The sequence below is a fragment of the Lonchura striata genome, chromosome 1A (genome assembly GCF_050655825.1).
Source record: "Lonchura striata isolate lonStrDom1 chromosome 1A, ASM5065582v1, whole genome shotgun sequence".
Classification (NCBI taxonomy): domain Eukaryota; kingdom Metazoa; phylum Chordata; class Aves; order Passeriformes; family Estrildidae; genus Lonchura; species Lonchura striata.
The window spans coordinates 1,988,328-2,008,036 of NC_140741.1; the positions used below are offsets into that span (position 1 = coordinate 1,988,328).

At 55.9% G+C, this 19,709-nt stretch overlaps 1 long non-coding RNA gene and 1 pseudogene across 1 annotated transcript; both read left to right on the top strand.

Moving 5' to 3' along the window:
• The first annotated feature begins 9,879 nt into the window (after positions 1-9,879).
• Positions 9,880-12,023, top strand: LOC144248616 (uncharacterized). The gene is made up of 2 exons (XR_013341917.2): positions 9,880-10,505; positions 11,756-12,023. It is a non-coding gene; the product is annotated as an uncharacterized LOC144248616 (long non-coding RNA).
• A 3,545-nt stretch (positions 12,024-15,568) lies between these two features.
• On the top strand, positions 15,569-17,148 carry LOC146763335 (uncharacterized; annotated as a pseudogene).
• The last annotated feature ends 2,561 nt before the right edge of the window (positions 17,149-19,709 follow it).

Here is a 19,709-nt window from a genome sequence, read left to right on the forward strand (position 1 = left end):
GTGAGCTGGGGCAGCGGTGTGTCGGAGTTTCAGGGATTCCTCTTTTCGTGGGCACTAGTTGCATTTTCTGTTTTGTCTTAGGTACCCTGAGGAGGAGCGTAGCTGAAGTTTGGAAACGGCAGCACCGAAGCGGATGTACAGAACATCTCGCCGTTCACATCCAACTGACATGGGATTCCATCCGGTTGTCTTGCAAAAGCTAAGTGCTGGGGCCAGTAGGTGGGAGATGGGGGAAAAACCTTCACTATCACAGGAGGCTATTTGATGTTAGCTTGGAGAAGAGGCCCATAGTGGGATGGGCCCCTCGGGAGCAAAGGGAGAGGGTTTCTCCTCAGCCCCCCCAGAGTCTTCGCTGGGCAGGGCAGTTCCGATCCCTCTCCGCGTTCTCGTGACGTTCGCATCGGCGGCCTTCTTTGACTCTTGACGTTGTCGTGGATCTTTTCACCATAGGAGCCCGCCTTCATGTCTGGAGCTATAGCTACAGTCACCCTGTAGTCATTTCTTCCTTCTCTAGGCCTACTGAGCTTCTTAGGCTTTCTCTTAAGTGCTTTGGCACTAACATCTTGAAAGGCGTTGCATGTCATCATCAAGTGCTACTGCCCTAGGGCTTTCTTTTCTTTGGCATCATCAGCCCATGGCTCATCTTGGGCCAGGAATCTTGGGTCCATAAGGTGAAATTGCCAGGCAGTTTCCATGTGTGTCTGTGTCACGTTGTCTGTGTCCGTGTCACGTTGTCTGTGTCTTAGGCCTTTGTTACATCTCCATGCTTTAGCAACATCATTTTGTGCCGTATCGGCCATATTTTGCTCACGTACCTTCCTGGATATCAGTTATTCTGGCATCTTTACATATTTACTTTTTGGGACCGGACGATGTACATGAGATGTTCTCATCCATCTTCATTCTCAGTTTTGGTAGCCCTTCTCTTGGACTTCCGTACGGATCTTATTAGCCCTTCATCACCTGACCACAGTAGTTCCGTAGCATCTGCCTTCTCAAAGGATATAGGGCTCAAAAATTAGTCTTCTGGAGAATTATATCAAGTCCTCACTTATCTTGTATCTCTGTCGGCTTACATTGTATGCACTTATGTTGCACCTACCTGTGTCGGCTTCTATTGTATGTGCGTATGTTGCGCCTACCTATGTTGGCTTATGTTGTTTGTGCTTATACTGTATGTACCTATGTTGTCTTATATTGTTTGTGCTTATACTGTATGTACCTACGTTGCCTTATGTTGTTTGTGCTTATACTGTATGTACCTACGATGGCTTATGTTGTTTGTGCTTATACTGTATGCACCTACGTTGCCTTATGTTGTTTGTGCTTATACTGTATGTACCTACGTTGCCTTATGTTGTTTGTGCTTATACTGTATGCACCTACGTTGCCTTATGTTGTTTGTGCTTATACTGTATGTACCTACGTTGCCTTATGTTGTTTGTGCTTATACTGTATGTACCTACGATGGCTTATGTTGTTTGTGCTTATACTGTATGTACCTACGTTGCCTTATGTTGTTTGTGCTTATACTGTATGTACCTACGATGGCTTATGTTGTATGCACCTCTGTTGTGGCAATTGTGATTGGAGCTGCCTTGCCCGGGCACGTAGTCACGCTCAGGTAGAGCAGTTATAAAGCTTTGCCGTTCATCTGTTCTCTATGGGGTTTGGGGTACAACACTGATGGGCCCAGAGTTGGTATAGCTCCTAGCTCTCAGATAGTCAGTCACTGACCGCCTCCCCTTGTCTCGTAGGTCCCCGGGTCCCTACAGAATTTCCTGGAATCTACCATTTGACATGGAGGTCCTGCGGTCAGAAGAAGCGTTTAAGCATATTCTTCAGTGCAGCGTTTCACGTAAGGGTGGCAGCCAGCGTGTCAGCAGAAGAATGTGTGAGAGTGTGACTGTCTGTGTCTGTCTGTGAGAGTTTGTGTGTGCTTGTGTCTGCAGCTGTGTGTGTGTGTGTGTGTGGAGCAGTTCCAACCTTGTGTGTATGGCCTTTGCCTTTCAGGGGGGGTTTTCATCAGGCAGGAGGATTTTTTGGGAGTCTCCGGAGCGAGTTGCCGTGAATGTGAGTTTGTGCGTAACGCGAAGGGGGCGTGCACGTCGGCGGAGCGTTTTGCGCCGTTTTTGTTCCGGGTGCGTCATAACAATAAAAGTGTTGTGGACTTTTCTGAAATGGAGACACGGTTATATTGTGTCAATATGTATTTTCCTTGTAATACATTATATTGTTCTGTCTTTGCAGGTGTTCCTGTCTTTTGATGTATTTTACTGTATGTAAATTGGACTTGTACTTGTGTGCCTAGGTATGATGTATTCTTTGTTGTATTTGTCTCTGTACTTGCGTTTGTATACATTGTTTCCCTGTGTATTGCTGAAGTTTAAATTAAAGGAATAAAGATTAATCAGCCCTAATAATGATACCTCTTACCCTCTGCCCCGCCCACCATCCATCTCCTGTCTTTCTTTGGTGTGGTTGAGTCGTATCATTTTCACCCTTTTTCTCCCTTTGCCTCTTACTTTCCTCTTTAGTCTATTCCTCACTTTATCCTTCCATGTGTAACTCTTTGTCTCTGGCTGTGTTTTCCTTTGTTTCCATTTCTAACACATCTCTATGTTTCTCTAACCCTATTTCCTTCTCACCCTGTCTATTTTCTTCCCTTCCTCTACATGTATTTCCCCATGTCTCTTTGTCTCTTTCAATCTAGGTTTCACTATGTTTTCTTCTTTTTTTTCTCTTTGTCAGCCTTTGTCTTTCTAACACTTGCTATCATTTTCTTTGTCTCTAACCCTTTTTACTTTTCTGTCCAACTTTAATTTTTTGTGTTTCTAACTCTCTATTTCTTTCTCTCTTGAACCCTACCTTGTGTTCAGTCTCTCCATTTGTTTTCCTGTAGGTTTTCAGCTCTATTTCTTCTTTTTCTTGTCTCTCTATTTGCTTTTCTCTTTCATTTCAAGTGCTTCCTTTTCTCTTTGTCTTTCACTCTTTTTCTCTTTACCCCTCCTTTCTTTTGCCTTTCTCTTTCTAATCTGAATTTTTTGGTTTCTCTTTTTATCTCTTTTATTTTTCTTGCTCTGTTTTCTTCATACTCTTTTCTCTTCCTTTTCTTTTTCTCACTCTTTCTTCTCGCTCTCTTCTTCTCACTCTCTCCTCTTCTTCTTCTTCTCACTCTCTCTCCTCTTCTTCTCACACTCTCCTCTTCTTCTCCTCGCTCTCTCCTCTTCTTCTCACTCCTCTTCCTCCTCTCTCCTCTTCCTCTCATCTCTCCTCTTCCTCCTCTCTCCTTCTTCTCGCTCTCTCCTCTTCTTCTCACACTGTCTTCATCTCTCTCTCTCCTTCTCACTTTCTCCTCTTCCTCCTCTTTCTTCTTCCTCTGACTCTCTCCTCTTCTTCTTACTCTCTCCTCTCACTCTCCTCTTCTTCATCTCACTCTCTCCTCTTCTTCTCACACTCTCCTTTTCTTCATCTCACTCTCTCCTTCTCACTCGCTCCTCTTCCTCCTCTCTCCTCTTCTTCCTCCTCTCTCCTCTTCTTCTTCCTCTCTCCTCTTCTTCTTCTCACTCTCTCCTCTTCTTCTCACTCTCTCCTCTTCTTCTTCTTCCTCTCTCCTCTTCTTCTTCTTCCTCTCTCCTCTTCTTCTTCTCACTCCTCTTCTTCACACTCTCTCCTCTCCTCACACTCTCTCCTCACACTCTCTTCTTCATCTCTCTCTCTCCTTTTCTCCTCACTCTCTCCTCTTCCTCCTCTCTCCTCTTATTCCTCTCACTCTCTCCTCTTATTCTTCTCACCTTCTCCTCTTCTTCATCTCACTCTCTCCTTTTCTTCTCACTCTGTCCTCTTCCTCCTTTCTCCTCTTCTTCTCACTTTCTCCTCTTCTTCCTCTCTTCTTCTTCCTCTCTTCTTCCTCTCTCTTCTTCCTCACTCTCTCCACTTCTCACACTCTCTTTTTCTTCTCACTCTCTCCTTTTCGTCTCACTCTCTCCTCTTCCTCCTCTCTCCTCTTCTTCTCACTTTCTCCTCTTCCTCCTCTTTCTTCTTCCTCTGACTCTCTCCTCTTCTTCTCACACTCTCATCTCACTCTCCTCTTCTTCATCTCTCTCTTCTTCTCACACTCTCCTTTTCATCTCATTCTCTCCGTTTCTTCTCACTCGCTCCTCTTCCTCCTCTCTCCTTTTCTCACTTTCTCCTCTTCCTCCTCTCTTCTTCTTCCTCCTCTCTCCTCTTCTTGTTCTCATTCTCACCTCTTCTTCTCCCACTCTCTTCTTCATCTTTCTCCTTTTCTTCTCACTCTCTTCCTCCTCTCCTCACTTTCTCCTCTTCCTCCTCTCACTTCTTCTTCCTCTCTCCTCGTCTTCTCACTCTCCTGTCTTCTCACTCTCTCCTCTTCTCACACTCTCGTCTTCATCTCTCTCCTTTTCTCCTCACTCTCTCCTCTTCCTCCTCTCTCCTTCTCACTCTCCTCTTCTTCTCTCTCTCATCTTCCTCCTCTCTCTCTCCTTTTCTTCCTCTCACTTACTCCTCTTCCTCCTCTCTTCCTCTTGTCACTCTCTCCTCTCTTCTTCTCACACTCGCTTCATCTCTCTCTCCTTTTCTTTTCACTCTCTCCTCTTTCTCCTCTCTCCTCTTTCTCCTCTCTCCTTCTCACTCTCACCTCTTCTTCTCACTGTTCTCTTCTTCTCACACTCTTCTTCATCTCACTCTCTCCTTCTCGCTCTTTTCCTCTTCTCTCCTCTTCTTCACACTCGCTGCTCTTCCTCCTCTCTCCTATTCTTCTCACTCACTGCTCTTCCTCCTCTCTCCTCTTCCTCCTCTCTCTCCTCTTCTTCCTCTCTCTTCTTCCTCTCACTCTCTTCTCTTCCTCTCACTCTCTCCTCTTCATCTCACTCTTTCCTTTTCTTCTCACTCTCTCCTTTTCCTCCTCTCTCCTCTTCTTCTCACTCTCTCCTCTCTCTCATCTTCCTCCTCTCTCTCTCCTCTTCTTCCTCTCACTTACTCCTCTTCCTCCTCTCTCTTCCTCTTGTCACTCTCCTTTCCTTCTCACACTCTCTTCTTCCTCTCACGCTTTCCTCTTCTTCTTGCTCTCTTCTCTCCTTCTCACACTCTTCTTCATCTCTCTCCCTTTCTTCTCACTCCTCTTCCTCCTCTCTCCTCTTTTTCTTCTCACTCTCTCATCTTCCTCCTCTCTCTTTTTCCTTTTCTCGCTCTCTCGTCTTCCTCCTCTCTCCTTTTCTTCTTGTCTCTCCTCTTCTTATCACTCTCTCCTCTTCTTCTTCTTCTCACTCTCTCCTCCTCTTTCTCTCTTTTTTCCCCTTTCTGTACTTAGAATAAAAAAGCAGGAGTAGAAAATACCGTGCTCCGAGGAAGTAAAAAAAAAGAAAAACAACTTTAAAAATAAAAATTTCTACTCCCTGGGAGCATCAAAGTAAAAATAAAAATTTTTACTCCTTGGTAGCATCAAATTTTCCACTGCTGCGCCTGACAATATTTTTATATTTATATATATATGTATAGGGGGGGTAGGGGAGGGGTCTGTCTGGTAGCCACACCCCCACCCTGAATCCTCCCTCTACCCTAACCCCTTCCCTGACCCACCCTCCACCCCCTCCCCCACACCCTGACCCCACCCCTAACCACGCCCCCAATGCTGACCCCCCTCCCCCAATGCTGACCCCACCCTCTAACCCCCACCCCTGTCCTTACCCCCTCCCCTGGCCCCGCCCCCAGCCACACACCCTCCCCTGACCTCTATTAAGATATCCATTAGGATACGTATAAAAATCTGAAATAAAATATAATAGGAATAAATGTAAGAAATTATGAAAATATAATTTTCCATCAATATCCATTACAAATCCGAATGTGAATATAAATATGAAAAACATAAAAATAAAGCGTGTTGAACTGCAGCTTAAGAGTAAAGCTTTTTTCTTTCGGTTCCTATCGGGTCTCAGGCAGGCTTTTTGTTCCGTTCTTTCCCGCGCGGACGCTTTGGGGCGTTCGCTGCCGAGGCCGTGCCCGCGGGGACGGCGCGGTGCTGCCGCCGTGTGGGCAGAGAGCGGTACTGCAACCCGGCCGCCCTCTTGGGAGTGCCTTGGCGCGGACTCGCTTGAAAAGTGCTGCCGCCTTGTGGACACAGGGCGGTACTGCAACCCCGCCGCCCTCTTGGGAGTGCCTTGGCGCGGACTCCCTTGAAAAGTGCTGCCGCCTTGTGGAAAAAGGGCGGTACTGCGGCCCCGCCTCTCGCAGCCGCCCTCTTGGGAGTGGCTTTGCGTGGACTCGCTTGAAAAGTGCTGCCGCCTTGTGGACAAAGGCCGGTACTGCAGCCCGACCGCCCTCTTGGGAGTGCCTTGGCGCGGACTCGCTTGAAAAGTGCTGCCGCCTTGTGGACACAAGGCAGTAGTGCAGCCGCTCTGCCCGCAGCCGCACTCTTGGGAGTGCCTTGGCGCGGACTCACTTGAAAAGTGCTGCCGCCTTGTGGGCACAGGGCAGTAGTGCAGCCGCTCTGCCCGCAGCCGCACTCTTGGGAGTGCCTTGGCGCGGACTCGCTTGAAAAGTGCTGCCGCCTTGTGGACACAGGGCGGTACTGCGGCCCGACCGCCCTCTTGGGAGTGGCTTGGCGCGGACTCGCTTGAAAAGTGCTGCCGCCTTGTGGACACAGGGCGGTACTTCAGCCCGGCCGCCCTCTTGGAAGTGGCTTGGCGCGGACTCCCTTGAAAAGTGCTGCCGCCTTGTGGACAAAGGGCAGTAGTGCAGCCGCTCTGCCCGCAGCCGCACTCTTGGGAGTGCCTTGGCGCGGACTCCCTTGAAAAGTGCTGCCGCCTTGTGGACAAAGGCCGGTACTGCAGCCCGACCGCCCTCTTGGGAGTGCCTTGGCGCGGACTCGCTTGAAAAGTGCTGCCGCCTTGTGGACACAAGGCAGTAGTGCAGCCGCTCTACCCGCAGCCGCACTCTTGGAAGTGGCTTGGCGCGGACTCCCTTGAAAAGTGCTGCCGCCTTGTGGGCACAGGGCGGTACTGCAACCCCGCCGCCCACGGCCGCCCTCTTGGGAGTGGCTTGGCGCGGACTCCCTTGAAAAGTGCTGCCGCCTTGTGGGCACAGGGCGGCACTGCAGCCCCCCAGCCAGCGCCCGGCAAAATCACCGAGACGGGGCGAGGGGCGGCAGCGAGCGGCGAGCGGGGCGATGTCTGTGAGTGAGGGGAGGGCTGGAGGCGGCTCCGCGGCGGCGCCGGATTAGGATGGCAGCGGCGAGGGAGGCTTTCTGTCCCGTTCCGGCCGCCGTCCGTACCGGAACGCTTTGTGCCTTTCTGTCCCTCGCCGGCCGCCGTCCCCCACGTGTCGGGAGCCCGGCGCCGCCGTGATGGCGGCGGGCGGTGGGACCGGGCTCGGGCGGCTCTGGAGGCGCTGCTGGAGGTGGGATTCGGGGCCCGGCGCGCTGAGGGCGGCGGCACCGGGGGGACAGCGGGGGAGGGCGGGCGGGAGCAGCCGGAGGGGACCCGGCACCGGGAATGGGATTGGGGGGGGGCGGGACACACGGACAGGCCCCGGAGCCCCCGGGACCCCCAAAACGCCACCGAGACCCCCAAAAAACCCCCCGGGACCCCTCAGAACCCTCTGGGACCCCCCAAAAATAACCGGGAGCCCCCCGGTCCCGCAGGGCGAAGGCGCTGGCGCTGACCGGGAACCGGGGAGTGGAGCCGGCCGTGGACTGGTGAGGGGGGACCCCAAGAACACTCCCGGCACCCCCAAAAATACCCGGCGGGATCCCCCAAAAACAGCCCCGGGACCGCCAAAAACAGCCTCGGGAACCCAAAAATTCCCTTCAGGACCCCAACCCCCCCCCAGGACCCCCAAAATTCCTCCCAAAAACCCCTTGAAACCTCCAAACTTCTCCCCAGGACTCCAAAGCCCTCCCTGGGACGCCCAAAATTCTCTTTGGGACCCCAAAACTCCCCCTGGGACCTCCAAATTTCCCTTTAGGACCCCTGAAATTCCTCCTGGGACCCCCAAAACCCCCTGAGACCCCAAAAGTCCTCCTGGGATGCCCCAAAGACCTTCCAGAACCCCCCAGAACCCCCTCCAATTTTGGGTCCCCCCCCCGATTCGGGGTTCCCCCCGGTTTTTGGGTCCCCAGGCTGGTGGCTCATGAGGACGACCCCGACTCGGACCCCGAACTCCCCCCGGGTTTGGGGGCGCCGCCCGCGGGCCTGGGGGGGCCCCGGCAGCCGCCGGCCCCCGAGGACGAGACCCAGAAGTGAATTTTGGGGGTCGGGGGGGAATTTGGGGGTTGGGGAGGAAAATTTGGGGTATGAGGAGCTCAGGGATATTTTGGGGTTCAGAGTGGTTAATTTGGGGTTTCAGGGTGTTTATGGGCAGGGTTTTCGGGTATTCTCGGGAGGGCTTTGGGGTATTCTTTGGTGGGTTTTAGGATATTTTTGGGTGGATTTTTTGGGGTATTTTTGGGAGGGTTTTGGGCTGGTTTTGGGGCATTTTATGGTGAGTTTTTTGGATATTTTTAGGAGGGTTTGGGTAGTTTTGGGTGGGTTTTTGGGGGGCATTTAGGACGATTTTGGGGTATTTTTGGGTGGGTTTTGGGCTGAAGGCGGCTCAGCGGCGGCGCTGGAGAAGGATGGCAGCGGCGAGGGGGGCCCGGCGGGGCCCTGCCTTTGCCAGCCCCTCCTGCCGCCCTCCTTGGAATGGTTTGGGGCAGTATGGGGTTATTGAGGTAGGAGTAATTATTTTGTTGTTGTTGATTTAATGTGGGGTTTTTTTGTTTGTTTGTTTGTTGTTGTCGTTTGATGTATTTGGTTTGTAGAGCAGGAACTGTAGACAGAATCCTGCAGAAGTAATATGGAATTTGTCCTCCCAAAACCCGCCCGGCTTCCAACCACTTTCAGCACGTGGTCTTCCTTAGCAGCACATGGTTCCCCCACACTTGGGAGCCGGTGCACTCTACTTTTCTCTCCTCCTTTGCTGACAGATCCTGCTGAGGCTGAGGACAAAGCCCTACCCCTACACGGACAAGGCAGCAGACCTGGTTCGGGAAGCCAGCGTGCTCCAGGCTGCTCCAGGACTCTGATCAAACATCAGCATCCCCGTCTCTCACGTTGATGGTACGTGGTAACCCCTTAAGAACAGAATTCCACCTTTTCTAACCCTAAGCAGCAAACTGGGGACGGATAACTCTAGAAATCCTGTCATGTAAGGACCTCCAGGATTCAGCCCTCCATGTGTCCTTGGTATCAGAGGTTGGAATTGCAGAGTTGCCACTTTACCCCCAGACGTAATTTTTGATGTGGTTGTGCCACTTTAACAGTATTTGAAATCTCTCTTCGTGTTCTTGCAGCAGCATTTTCGAAGCACAATGGAAATGTAGCCCTTCTGCCGGGAGCGGTTCACAGATTCGTGGAATCCCAGAAGGGTTTGGATGGGAAGGCACCTTTTTTTAAAGCTCGTCCCGTTCCAGCCCCTGCCATGGGCAGGGACACCTTCCACCATGCCAGGGTGCTCTAAGCCCTGTCCAGCCTGGCCTTGGACACTTCCAGGGATCCGGGGGCAGCCACAGCTTCTGTGTGCAACCTGTGCTGAGGTGCCCTGAGGAAATGTGTGAGCCGGAGGGAGCCGGGGCCGGGCGGAGGGAGCCGAGCTGTGGGAGTGGGCGAATGGAGGCGGGAGCGGGCGGGACTAGGCGAGCGTGGGCGAAAGCGGCCGAAAGGGGCCGAGGAGGCGAGCGGAGCCGAGCTTTGCCGAGTTCAGCCGAGGCGAGCCGAGCTTTGCCGAAGAGGCGAATGGAGGCGAATGCGGCCGGAAATAGCCGAGCGTGGCCGAAAGTAGCCGAAGCTGGCCGAGGAGGCGAGTCCAGCCGAACGGAGCCGAGCTCTGCCGAGCGCAGCAGCCCGGGCGGGGCTGAGCCGGGGCGGAGCCGGGGCGCCGGGAGGATCCCCTCCTGTCCCTCTCTCTCCCGCTCCATGCTCCTGCCCGTGTTCAGTTACCTCTCTTTCCCCCGTTTCCGTGTCCCCCCCAAACCCGGCTCCTTCCTGTCCTGTCCTGTCCCTGCCCCGCTGCTCCGTTCCATTCCCCCTCTCGGTGGTGTGAGATGAGATTTGAGCCCTTTCTGACACCCACGCGTGCTCTTTGTGTTGTCAAATCCCGCGTGTGAGCCAGAAGCTCTCCCTGCCTATTTTGCAGGTGGATGTGCCATTCAAAGCCCTGGAGGCAGGGCTGAGCACCGGCGAGCCGCGCGTGGCTGCTCTGCACAGGGGGCGTGGCAGGAAACACTCGCTGAGTGCCGGAGGAGCGAACGGGAGCCTTGGCCCTGCCATCCTCTGGGATCTGCGGGGACACTGCAAGCACTGGCAAAGAGCCGAGAGCCATGGGAGCAGCGCTGAGCGAGGCTGTGTCCCAGCCAAGGAGTTCCTCCTGTGTCCCTTAAGAGGATACCCCAGGGCTGGTTTTCTGCATCAAGACTTCTGATCAGACCATCTGTAGACCTCTGGCTTAATGTAAATATTTATTTATATGTTTGTCTCTGACAGCAAAGCACGTATCTCCTGACTTCCCTGCTATTCAGTATCTGCTGAACTGGCTGTGCATTTTTCCTAAGCTAAGGAAAACCCTCCCTCTGATTCTGTAATTTCCAAAGGAGCAGCATTGAGTCACTTATGTTTTTCTTGTCTCCATAACTTTAGCTTGACTCGTGCTCAAGGACAGGAATGACTCAAGAACTGTATGTGGTGAATTGTTAGTTTGGCAGGGGTTTTTGCAAATTCAGGGCTAAAATGTGATGTAAGAAAAGGCTTTTATTGCAGCAGTTAGATTTTTGCAGCATGGCAGATTTTCAAGCCTCTAAGTAAATCACTTCATTCAGATTTAAACTCTCTTGAAATATGCTTGATATGTTTTGGGGTTTTTTTCATTGTTATGCTACTTTTCGTTTTGGTTTGATTTGGCTTTCTTTTTTGCCTGGCGTGGGAAAATTTTACAGCTCTCACTTTTTTCTTCTCCAGTTGAGTATAGTGTTACCTTCTTAATTCAAAAACCATTTGCTGTATGGAAAAAGCACCTTGCCTTTGTGAAGGGCCAGGTGGGAACTGTTTTAATGGCCAGTGGCACAGCCCTGTAGCACACAATTCCCAGGAAGTGGGGAGCCCTCTGCCAGGCAGAGCCACCTGGCCAGGTTCCTGCGGGTGCTGCTGCTGTACCCGGCTGATGAGGTGAGAAGCAGCTTGGCTTTATTGCCAAAATAAAACTCACCCGTTTTCCTATGAATCCCAGCAAAGTGGTCCCAAAGGCTCTGTCACTCAGTCTCTGCTTCCATTGGTGTGGAGAGGCTGGATCCCAGTTATCACCCCAGCAGTGCCCCTGCCTCCCTTTTCCCCACTTTTCTGTTCCAGTCGTGCGAAATATTCAGGCTTTGTTTTCTTCCCCCTGCGGTTCACTGCAGATCCCAGAAAACCCACAGGAGGGAAGATCATTCCTTGTGCTTCCACCTCCAGGTGAGAGAGGAGATGGTCACATCCTAGGAGCCTGATTTTGGAATGTTTTCTGGAATTGGCCCAGTGGCTTTTACTTCTGGGGTTCCTGGAGTCTGTCCGTGGCAGGTCCAGCCCGTGCTTCAACTGAGAGCCCTCAGTCCGCAGGGAAATGAACCTTTGGGGAAGTTCTTACAGCTCTGCTTAGTGCTTTATGAATGGTGATGATTTTCTGGAAGTAGGCTGTCCATTCTGACCCTTTTTCTTCCCTCTCCCTGCAGACTGTACCTGCTGAGAGGCTGAGGTGAGACCAGGATCTGTAAAATCCCTGACTCTCCGTGTTTTCCCGAGGCTGAAGCCGTGTTTGCTGTCAGTGACGACAGGGTGGGAGATGCTAAACACTGAAAACTTTGGGGTTTTTCCCCTGAACTCCCCAAGACTCTCTGCAGCTGTGCCCTGTCTATCTCTTGAAAGAGTTTCTGGATTTACAAAGGTTTTTACATTCTGCAATATTTATCTATAACTCGATTAAAAAGAATCCTACTGTATCAATGTGGTGTTGATTACTTTGTTTGAGTCGGTTAATTAAAGCGAATTGTTGGTAAGGGGTTTGAGCATCCCTTAGTTGGAGCTGGCAGCTCTTATTTAATTTCTCTTCATTCCTTTAATTTCTTTCAATTATTTCTTAAGCCATTACTGCAATTAGGATGCACGGTAAGGACAAGAGCATTTCTGCCCTGCTGGATTGGGAAATCCGAGCCCAATTCCTTGGAGAGATTGAGGGGATGGGGATCTGTGCCTCAAGCTGGGTTTTGACAGTGGGAATTTGGTGAGGAAGGAAGAGGAGAGATCCCACGGAAAGTGGCTGAGGCCAGTTCCGCTGGCTTTGGGTGCTCCTACCCCCGAGAAAATCATCCTGGCTGAAGGGAGCTGGAAGAAGCCAGGGGGCTGCGCCGGGGGCTGTGCAGGGACCCCAAACCCTGGTCAGGGGCGCTGGGCAGTGCCAGCTGCAGAGGAACGCTGCAGAGGGGCTGCGCTGGAGCCCCTCAGCTTCCATGCAGAGATGCTGGCACTGCGGGGCTTTCGGGACACTGCCGAGAGGCTCCGCTGCCAGAGCCGGGGAGTTCTCCCGTTCTTTTCTGTCGTGCTGGGCACCTGGCAAGTCCTTCGAGCCCCGCAGGCTGCCAGTGCCAGCGGAGCAGCTGGAATCACAGACGGTCACACAGAAACCGGGCTGGGAGAGCAAATGAGCTCTTCCATGTTGTTTTTCACAACGCGTTTTGGATTTATACCAGAATCTCTTCTCTCCCCTCAGACCCCGTACCCCTGACTTTTGAGTTTTCTCACAGAAATGTCTCGGCCTGCACCGGGAAAAAGAAAATTCCCTGGCACGGCGGGGAGCGGCGGGGTTTGGGGGTGCTGGGGCGGCACGGGGGTCCCCGCGCCCCGGCCGGTCTCGGTCAGCCCCGGGAAATCGCCGCCGCCGCCGGCTCGGCCCCGGCGCCGCCCCGGTGCTCCGGCCCGAGAGAGACCCCGACCCGCCCGCCGGGGCAGAGGCGGCACCGCCGGGAGCCGAAGCGGCAGCCCCGGGCCCATCCCGGCGGGCCGGGAGCGATGGCCCCGCCTCCATCCCGGGCGGGCCGGAGCCTCAGGGGCGGGGCCGGGCCGGAGCCTCAGGGGCGGGGCCGGCGCTGGCTCAGGTGCGCGGGACCGCGGGGCACCTGCGTGGGGTGGGGCCGAGGTTATTTAAGTGCCGGGAATCGCTGCAGCCGCCATTTGCTCACTCGGAGCGCAGTGAGGGTGGTGGGTTCTGTGCGGGCTCCGCAGCTTCGCCCTTCTCTCCTTCCCCCCCTTTACTCTTCCTTCCTCCTGCTCCCATTCCCCTTCTTTCCCTGCCTTTCCCCCGTTTTCCTCTCCTCCCCAAAGCCGACTGCTTTCGCTCCCCTTTTGTGCCCCCTTCTACTCTTCCTTCCTTCTGCTCCTATTCCCCTTCTTTGTCTTCCTCCTTTTCCTTCTCGTCCCATTTCGGCCTCCCCTCCCGTCCCACCATCTACCCTTCCTTCCTTCTCTCCATATTTCTGTTTTTTCTCCCCTAAACCCACTCTCCCTCCTCCCCCAAATGCGACCCCCCCACTCGTCCCTCACCTGTCCCTGCCCCGCTGCTCCGTTCCATCCGTTCCATTCCCTCTCTCTTCCCTCCTCTGTCCCGTCCCTCTTTCCCCCTGCCGGTCTTTCCCTTCCCCGCCCGCTTTCCTCGCAGCCCGACCTCCCTCCCCACCTTCCCGCATGCTCCGCTCTGCTCCCCTGTTCTCGTTCCCCATTCCCCTTTTCCTTCTTTCCTCGCAGCCGCGGGGCTCGGGGCGCCGCAGAATAAAGCCCAGAGGGCCGGAGCCGGCGCCCCCCGCCCTCGCTGGGGTCCCCACACGGGGCCGGAGCCGCTCTGCGGGTCCCCCCATTGCAGTCTAATACACGGCCCGACACTGCCGGGGTGCGGCTTTCCCGACATCACACTGGGGGTCGGGCTGGGGGTCGGGAGGGGGTCCTGGGGGGAGGAGGGTGGGGGGGTTAGGAAGGGCCCCCTCCGGAGGAGGGGGTCCCGGGGGGGGGGGGGGGGGGGCCAGGGTGGGCCCCCTCCGGAGGAGGGGGTCCGGGGGAGGGGGGCGGGGTGGAGGGGGGGCCTTCCCCCCTCCAGCCCCGCCCCCTCTCCGGGACCCCCTTCTCCGGACCGGGACCCGGGGGGGGGGGGGGGGGGGGGGGGGGGGGGGGGTGGGGGGGGGGGTGGGTGGGGTGGGGGGGGGTGGGTGGGGTGGGGGGGGGGTAGCAGAGGGGGTCACGTCACTCTGCGCCGTGAACAGAAATAAAAAAACACACGACCGGCGGTCCCCTCCAGCGCCCCCCCCCCCCCCCCACCCCACCCCCCCCACCCCACCCCCCCACCCCACCCCCCCCACCCCACCCCCCCACCCCACCCCCCCACCCCACCCACCCCCCCCACCCACCCCCCCACCCCCCCCACCCCCCCCAACCCACCCCCCCCCCCCCACCCCCCACCCCCCCCCCACTCCTCCCCCCGGGTCCCGGTCCGGAGAAGGGGGTCCCGGAGAGGGGGCGGGGCTGGAGGGGGGAAGGCCCCCCCTCCACCCCGCCCCCCTCCCCCGGACCCCCTCCTCCGGAGGGGGCCCTTCCTAACCCCCCCACCCTCCTCCCCCCAGGACCCCCTCCCGACCCCCAGCCCGACCCCCAGTGTGATGTCGGGAAAGCCGCACCCCGGCAGTGTCGGGCCGTGTATTAGACTGCAATGGGGGGACCCGCAGAGCGGCTCCGGCCCCGTGTGGGGACCCCAGCGAGGGCGGGGGGCGCCGGCTCCGGCCCTCTGGGCTTTATTCTGCGGCGCCCCGAGCCCCGCGGCTGCGAGGAAAGAAGGAAAAGGGGAATGGGGAACGAGAACAGGGGAGCAGAGCGGCAGTCGAGGGGAAGGGGACGAGGACAGGGGGCCGGTGGGGAGAGGTCGGGGTGTGCAGGGCAGCTGGGGAGGGGCCTGGGGGGAGAGCCGGGTGAAGGAAAAGAAAGATTGAAGGCAGCTTTGGGGAAGGAGGCGGAATGTGTGGAGGGGGAAAGGCATCACGGAAAGGCGGCAGGAGGAACCGGGAGCGCGTGGGGGGGAGCAGGGGGAGGGGGCACGGGGGAGCCCGGCTGGGGAGGGAAGGAACAGGGACACGATGGAGGGACAGGATAGTGTAGGGGTGAGTAGGGGAATAGAGAGGGAGGACAAGGAAAGGGGTGTAGGGGGGCCCGCCCGGGAGGGAGGGAGGGGAGGGCTAGGGGGGAGAGGGAGGGGGGGGGGTTTGGGGGGGGGGAGGGTGTAGGGGGTGGGGGAGGGGAGGAAAGGAGGGTAGATAGGAGAGGTACAGAGAAAAAGAAATACAAAAGAAAAGAAACGCGCAAGAAAAGCAAAAGAAACAGAGATATGGAGCCCGACCGGTCGTAACCTCCCGCTCCGAGCGCCCAGCACCAAATGGCTCCGCCGCGCTCGCCCCGCGGTTTAAATACCCGCGGCCCCGCCCCGCGCAGGCGCGCTGGGGCCCCGCGCACCTGTGCGCGCACCTGTGCTGGCCCCGCCCCCGGCCCCGCCCCCCGCCCGTAAATGGCGGCGGCTCCGCGCCCGCCCCGTGTTCTGTGTGGATGCTCGGACGGACTGCGGCGGGACCGGCGCTCGGAGCTCCGTGCGGGGATCGGATCGGGGCAGCTCCCGGCCTGCGCGGCGTCCGAGGCGCTCAGCTGAGATCGGGATCGGGATTTGGGTCCTGGGCCCGCCGGTGTCTGCTGGGGGAGCCGGGCAGAGCCGCTCCTTCCTCGGCGGGCAGGGAGGGGGTGCCGGGGCCGGCGGATCGAGGCGGGATCGCGGCTGGGATCCGGACCGGCAGCGCCGCGGCCGGGAGGAGCCGCTCCGGGACGGGCGCCGCCGCTCCAGCTGCGGCCGGCCCGGGGCTCGGGTCCCGCCGGGGCTCGGGTCCCGTTCTCGCTGTGGCCGCGGGGAGCTGGGGCTGCGTCGGGGCCGGGACCCCATCGGCACCGCCGCTCCCGCAGCGCCGCCTCCGGCCCCGCGGGCGGACACGGAGCCGCCCCGCAGCCCCCGCGGGATGCCGAGCCCCCCCGCCCCGGTAGCCCCGTGGCCACCGCGCTCCCCTGCGAGCAGCAGCGCCCGCCTCCCCCGCCCCGTGTCCGCATCCCCGGGGGAGCCCCGCCGGACGAGCGGGGCTGCGGCGCCGCGGCCGGGAGCGGCCGCTCCGCCGGGGCCGCTGCTCCCGCTCCGGCTGTGCCCGGTGCGGGGCTGGAGGCGCCGGAGCCCCCGAAGGGCAGAGAGCACCTCCTGTCCTTGGCTCTGCGGGGCGGGAGCTGCCGTGCCCTGCCCGTGGCTCGCAGCGTGCCGAACGCACGTCCCGGCACGGGCACCGGCGCACGGGACAGCGCTGGCACGGACACGGCTGAAGGGCTGCCCGCGGCTCCTCGGCCAGGGGCTGCTCCCCACAGGCACGCAGGGATGCTTCAGCCCGGACAGCCGACAGGGACCCCAGGGAACGGCTGGCATTACCTGGGAATGGAGGCACGGGCCGTTTGCAGAGGGGCTCTGACGGCAATCCCTGTTGCCGACCTCCCCGAGCTCCCACACAGCTGCCAGGTATGTTCCAGCCACCCCAAATCTCCTCCCTCTTTTCCAGCCTGAGGCCATCATTCACCAGCAGCATTTCAGCCAAGGCAATCTTCCTTCACGGGTACTAAATGCCAAGCAAGAGCCTCGGAGATGCCTTGAAATCAGAGGTTCGAGTGCGATGATGTTCGGAGATTTCCAGGGAGCCAGCTGGAGGTGCAGAAGGGATGGAAAACTCTCACAGGTGGGTCCCACTGGAGGTGTGCTGCAGGCAGGGATGTGCATCCCTTTCCTGAGGAAAACGGACATGCCGAGGCTCTGAAAGGAGCTGAGCTTCTGCAGGAGAGATGTTCTGCCTCAGCACAGGCCGGGAGCACATCCAGCCACCGCCTTGTCCTGCTTTAAAACATTAACTGGAGCCTGAGCTCCGGGTGGGGAGGGAGCTGAGAGCCGGAGGGGCAGGAGCAGGGATGGGAGATGAGGCTGCTGGAATGTCACCTGGAGCAGCTGAACATGTTCTGTCCCTGCAGGAGCCAAAGCAGATCCCTCCTGGCCAGGCTGGATGGGAGATGAGGCTGCTGGAATGTCATTGGAGCAGCCAGGAGCCAAAGCAGATCCCTCCTGGCCGGGCTGGATGGGAGATGAGGCTGCTGGAATGTCACCTGGAGCAGCCAGGAGCCAAAGCAGATCCCTCCTGGCCGGGCTGGATGGGAGATGAGGCTGCTGGAGTGTCATTGGAGCAGCCAGGAGCCAAAGCAGATCCCTCCTGGCCAGGCTGGATGGGAGATGAGGCTGCTGGAGTGTCATTGGAGCAGCCAGGAGCCAAAGCAGATCCCTCCTGGCCGGGCTGGATGGGAGATGAGGCTGCTGGAATGTCACCTGGAGCAGCCAGGAGCCAAAGCAGATCCCTCCTGGCCGGGCTGGATGGGAGATGAGGCTGCTGGAATGTCACCTGGAGCAGCCAGGAGCCAAAGCAGATCCCTCCTGGCCGGGCTGGATGGGAGATGAGGCTGCTGGAATGTCACCTGGAGCAGCCAGGAGCCAAAGCAGATCCCTCCTGGCCGGGCTGGATGGGAGATGAGGCTGCTGGAGTGTCATTGGAGCAGCCAGGAGCCAAAGCAGATCCCTCCTGGCCGGGCTGGATGGGAGATGAGGCTGCTGGAATGTCACCTGGAGCAGCCAGGAGCCAAAGCAGATCCCTCCTGGCCGGGCTGGATGGGAGATGAGGCTGCTGGAATGTCACCTGGAGCAGCCAGGAGCCAAAGCAGATCCCTCCTGGCCGGGCTGGAGGGCAGCTGCTGGATCTGCTGTGGGGGAAAACTCCCTGCCCCTGCCAGGAGCGCTGGCTCTGCTCTTCCTCCAGCTCCTGAGCAGTGTCAGGGCCACCGTGAGGGAGTTCAAACCCAAAAAATCCCCACAGCCCACGGAGTGAATGATCCCAGCAGAGAAACGCAGCATTGAAATAAAAATCTTACAGCTCTGTCAAAAAGGCTGTGACATCGCTGCAACGGGATTGCCAGGAACCTTCTGGTTTGCTCTCGGAATGCTCTTGGTTCTCTTTTGTGTATTTTTAGTCCCTCAGTGGACAGCTTGTAGAATTTATTCTGGGACTTAGAGGTTGAGCAGGGTTGGCTCAGGATTGACCTTCACCTCTGGTGCCGCTTTGCGCAAACACAACGTGGCCGGGCTGGGTGAACTCGTGACCTCAGCTTTCCCCTCCAAAATGTCCCTCGCTTATTTCCCTGGGGTGAGCTGGGATTTTGGCCCAGACTGTCACTCCTCACCTCCCCGTGCCCGCGCGGTGTCCGTTGTGTTCCCCACGGTGCCCTGGGGACACCGGCGGGTCCCTTTGCCTTTCTCCTGCCCCTTTCCAGCCCGAGGCTCCTCTGCCCTCGTCCCACACACAGCACAGGGGCACCGAAGGGGAAAGGCTCCAGAAAACATTTCTGCGATTCCTCAGCAATTCTTTCAATTCCCCGGGGAGAGGAGCGTGAACTCACAGCCACCGAGGCCTGACGGGTTCCTGCAGCGAGAGCTCGGCGCGTGTCCGCAGAGGTGAGTGCGGCACCCGAAAGGAAAAAGCGCGGGAGACAAACGTGATTTCTTTTGCTTCAAAGTTATTGCAAGTTCTTAAAGCCCGACCAACTTTTGCTCTTGCTTTTGGTCGGGTGGAGCAGGAGCAGTGGGCAGAGGTGGTGCCATTGATGCGGACGTGCCCGATGCTTTCTGGGGCAGAAAAGGGAGATTAAGCTCGCCTTACGTCAAGCAGCTATTTAAAAAGATTTATAGCTCTTTAAACGTAGCGCCCTTTAATTACCATAATGTTTCTTCCACGATTTTAACTAATTCTCGGTGTATTTTATAAAACTTAAAATAACACCTCCTCCCCATAAAACAGACTCATCAAGCATTAGACAAAAATTCCTTGTGCCAGTCTCAGGCTTCCACATCTAACAGGAGACCCTCCCCGTAAGCAAACGAAAAAATCAAAATAACGTACCAAAACTAGTCCTTGCTAACATTAAAAATACAGCTCGACCGTATCCAAAAAACCCCCGATTTTATTTCTTCCAAATGCCAAATACTCTTCAAATTCTAAATCAAAAACTCTTAAAAAACAAAAACCATTTGTCCAAGCCCACAAAAAATATAAAACAATCCAATCGATATCCTACATTTAACAAAACCCACTACACAAATTAGTACCATTTGAAATGTAACATAAATAAAAATCTATGACTAAGAAACATATCTCCCAATAAATAAAACCACTCTGTAAAGATATAAGTAATAATCTCAACTCAACAAGCTAAAATTTCTCCAAAACCAAAAGACTTAAAAAACCTTCAATACTTATAAATAACAACATTCAATATGTTAAGTGTTAGTAAAATCAAACAAACTTAAATGTCAATGCATTTAAATAAATACATTAAGTTTCTTTTTATCTATTAAAATTAAGTTTATTATTCCTTACTATCAAAATTCATTCAGTCTAAATTTAAATGTTATGTAATATAACTTACCCTAAATTTTATTAAAAATCACTTCTCTAAACTATACAGTATATGGTTAATTTTATTTAA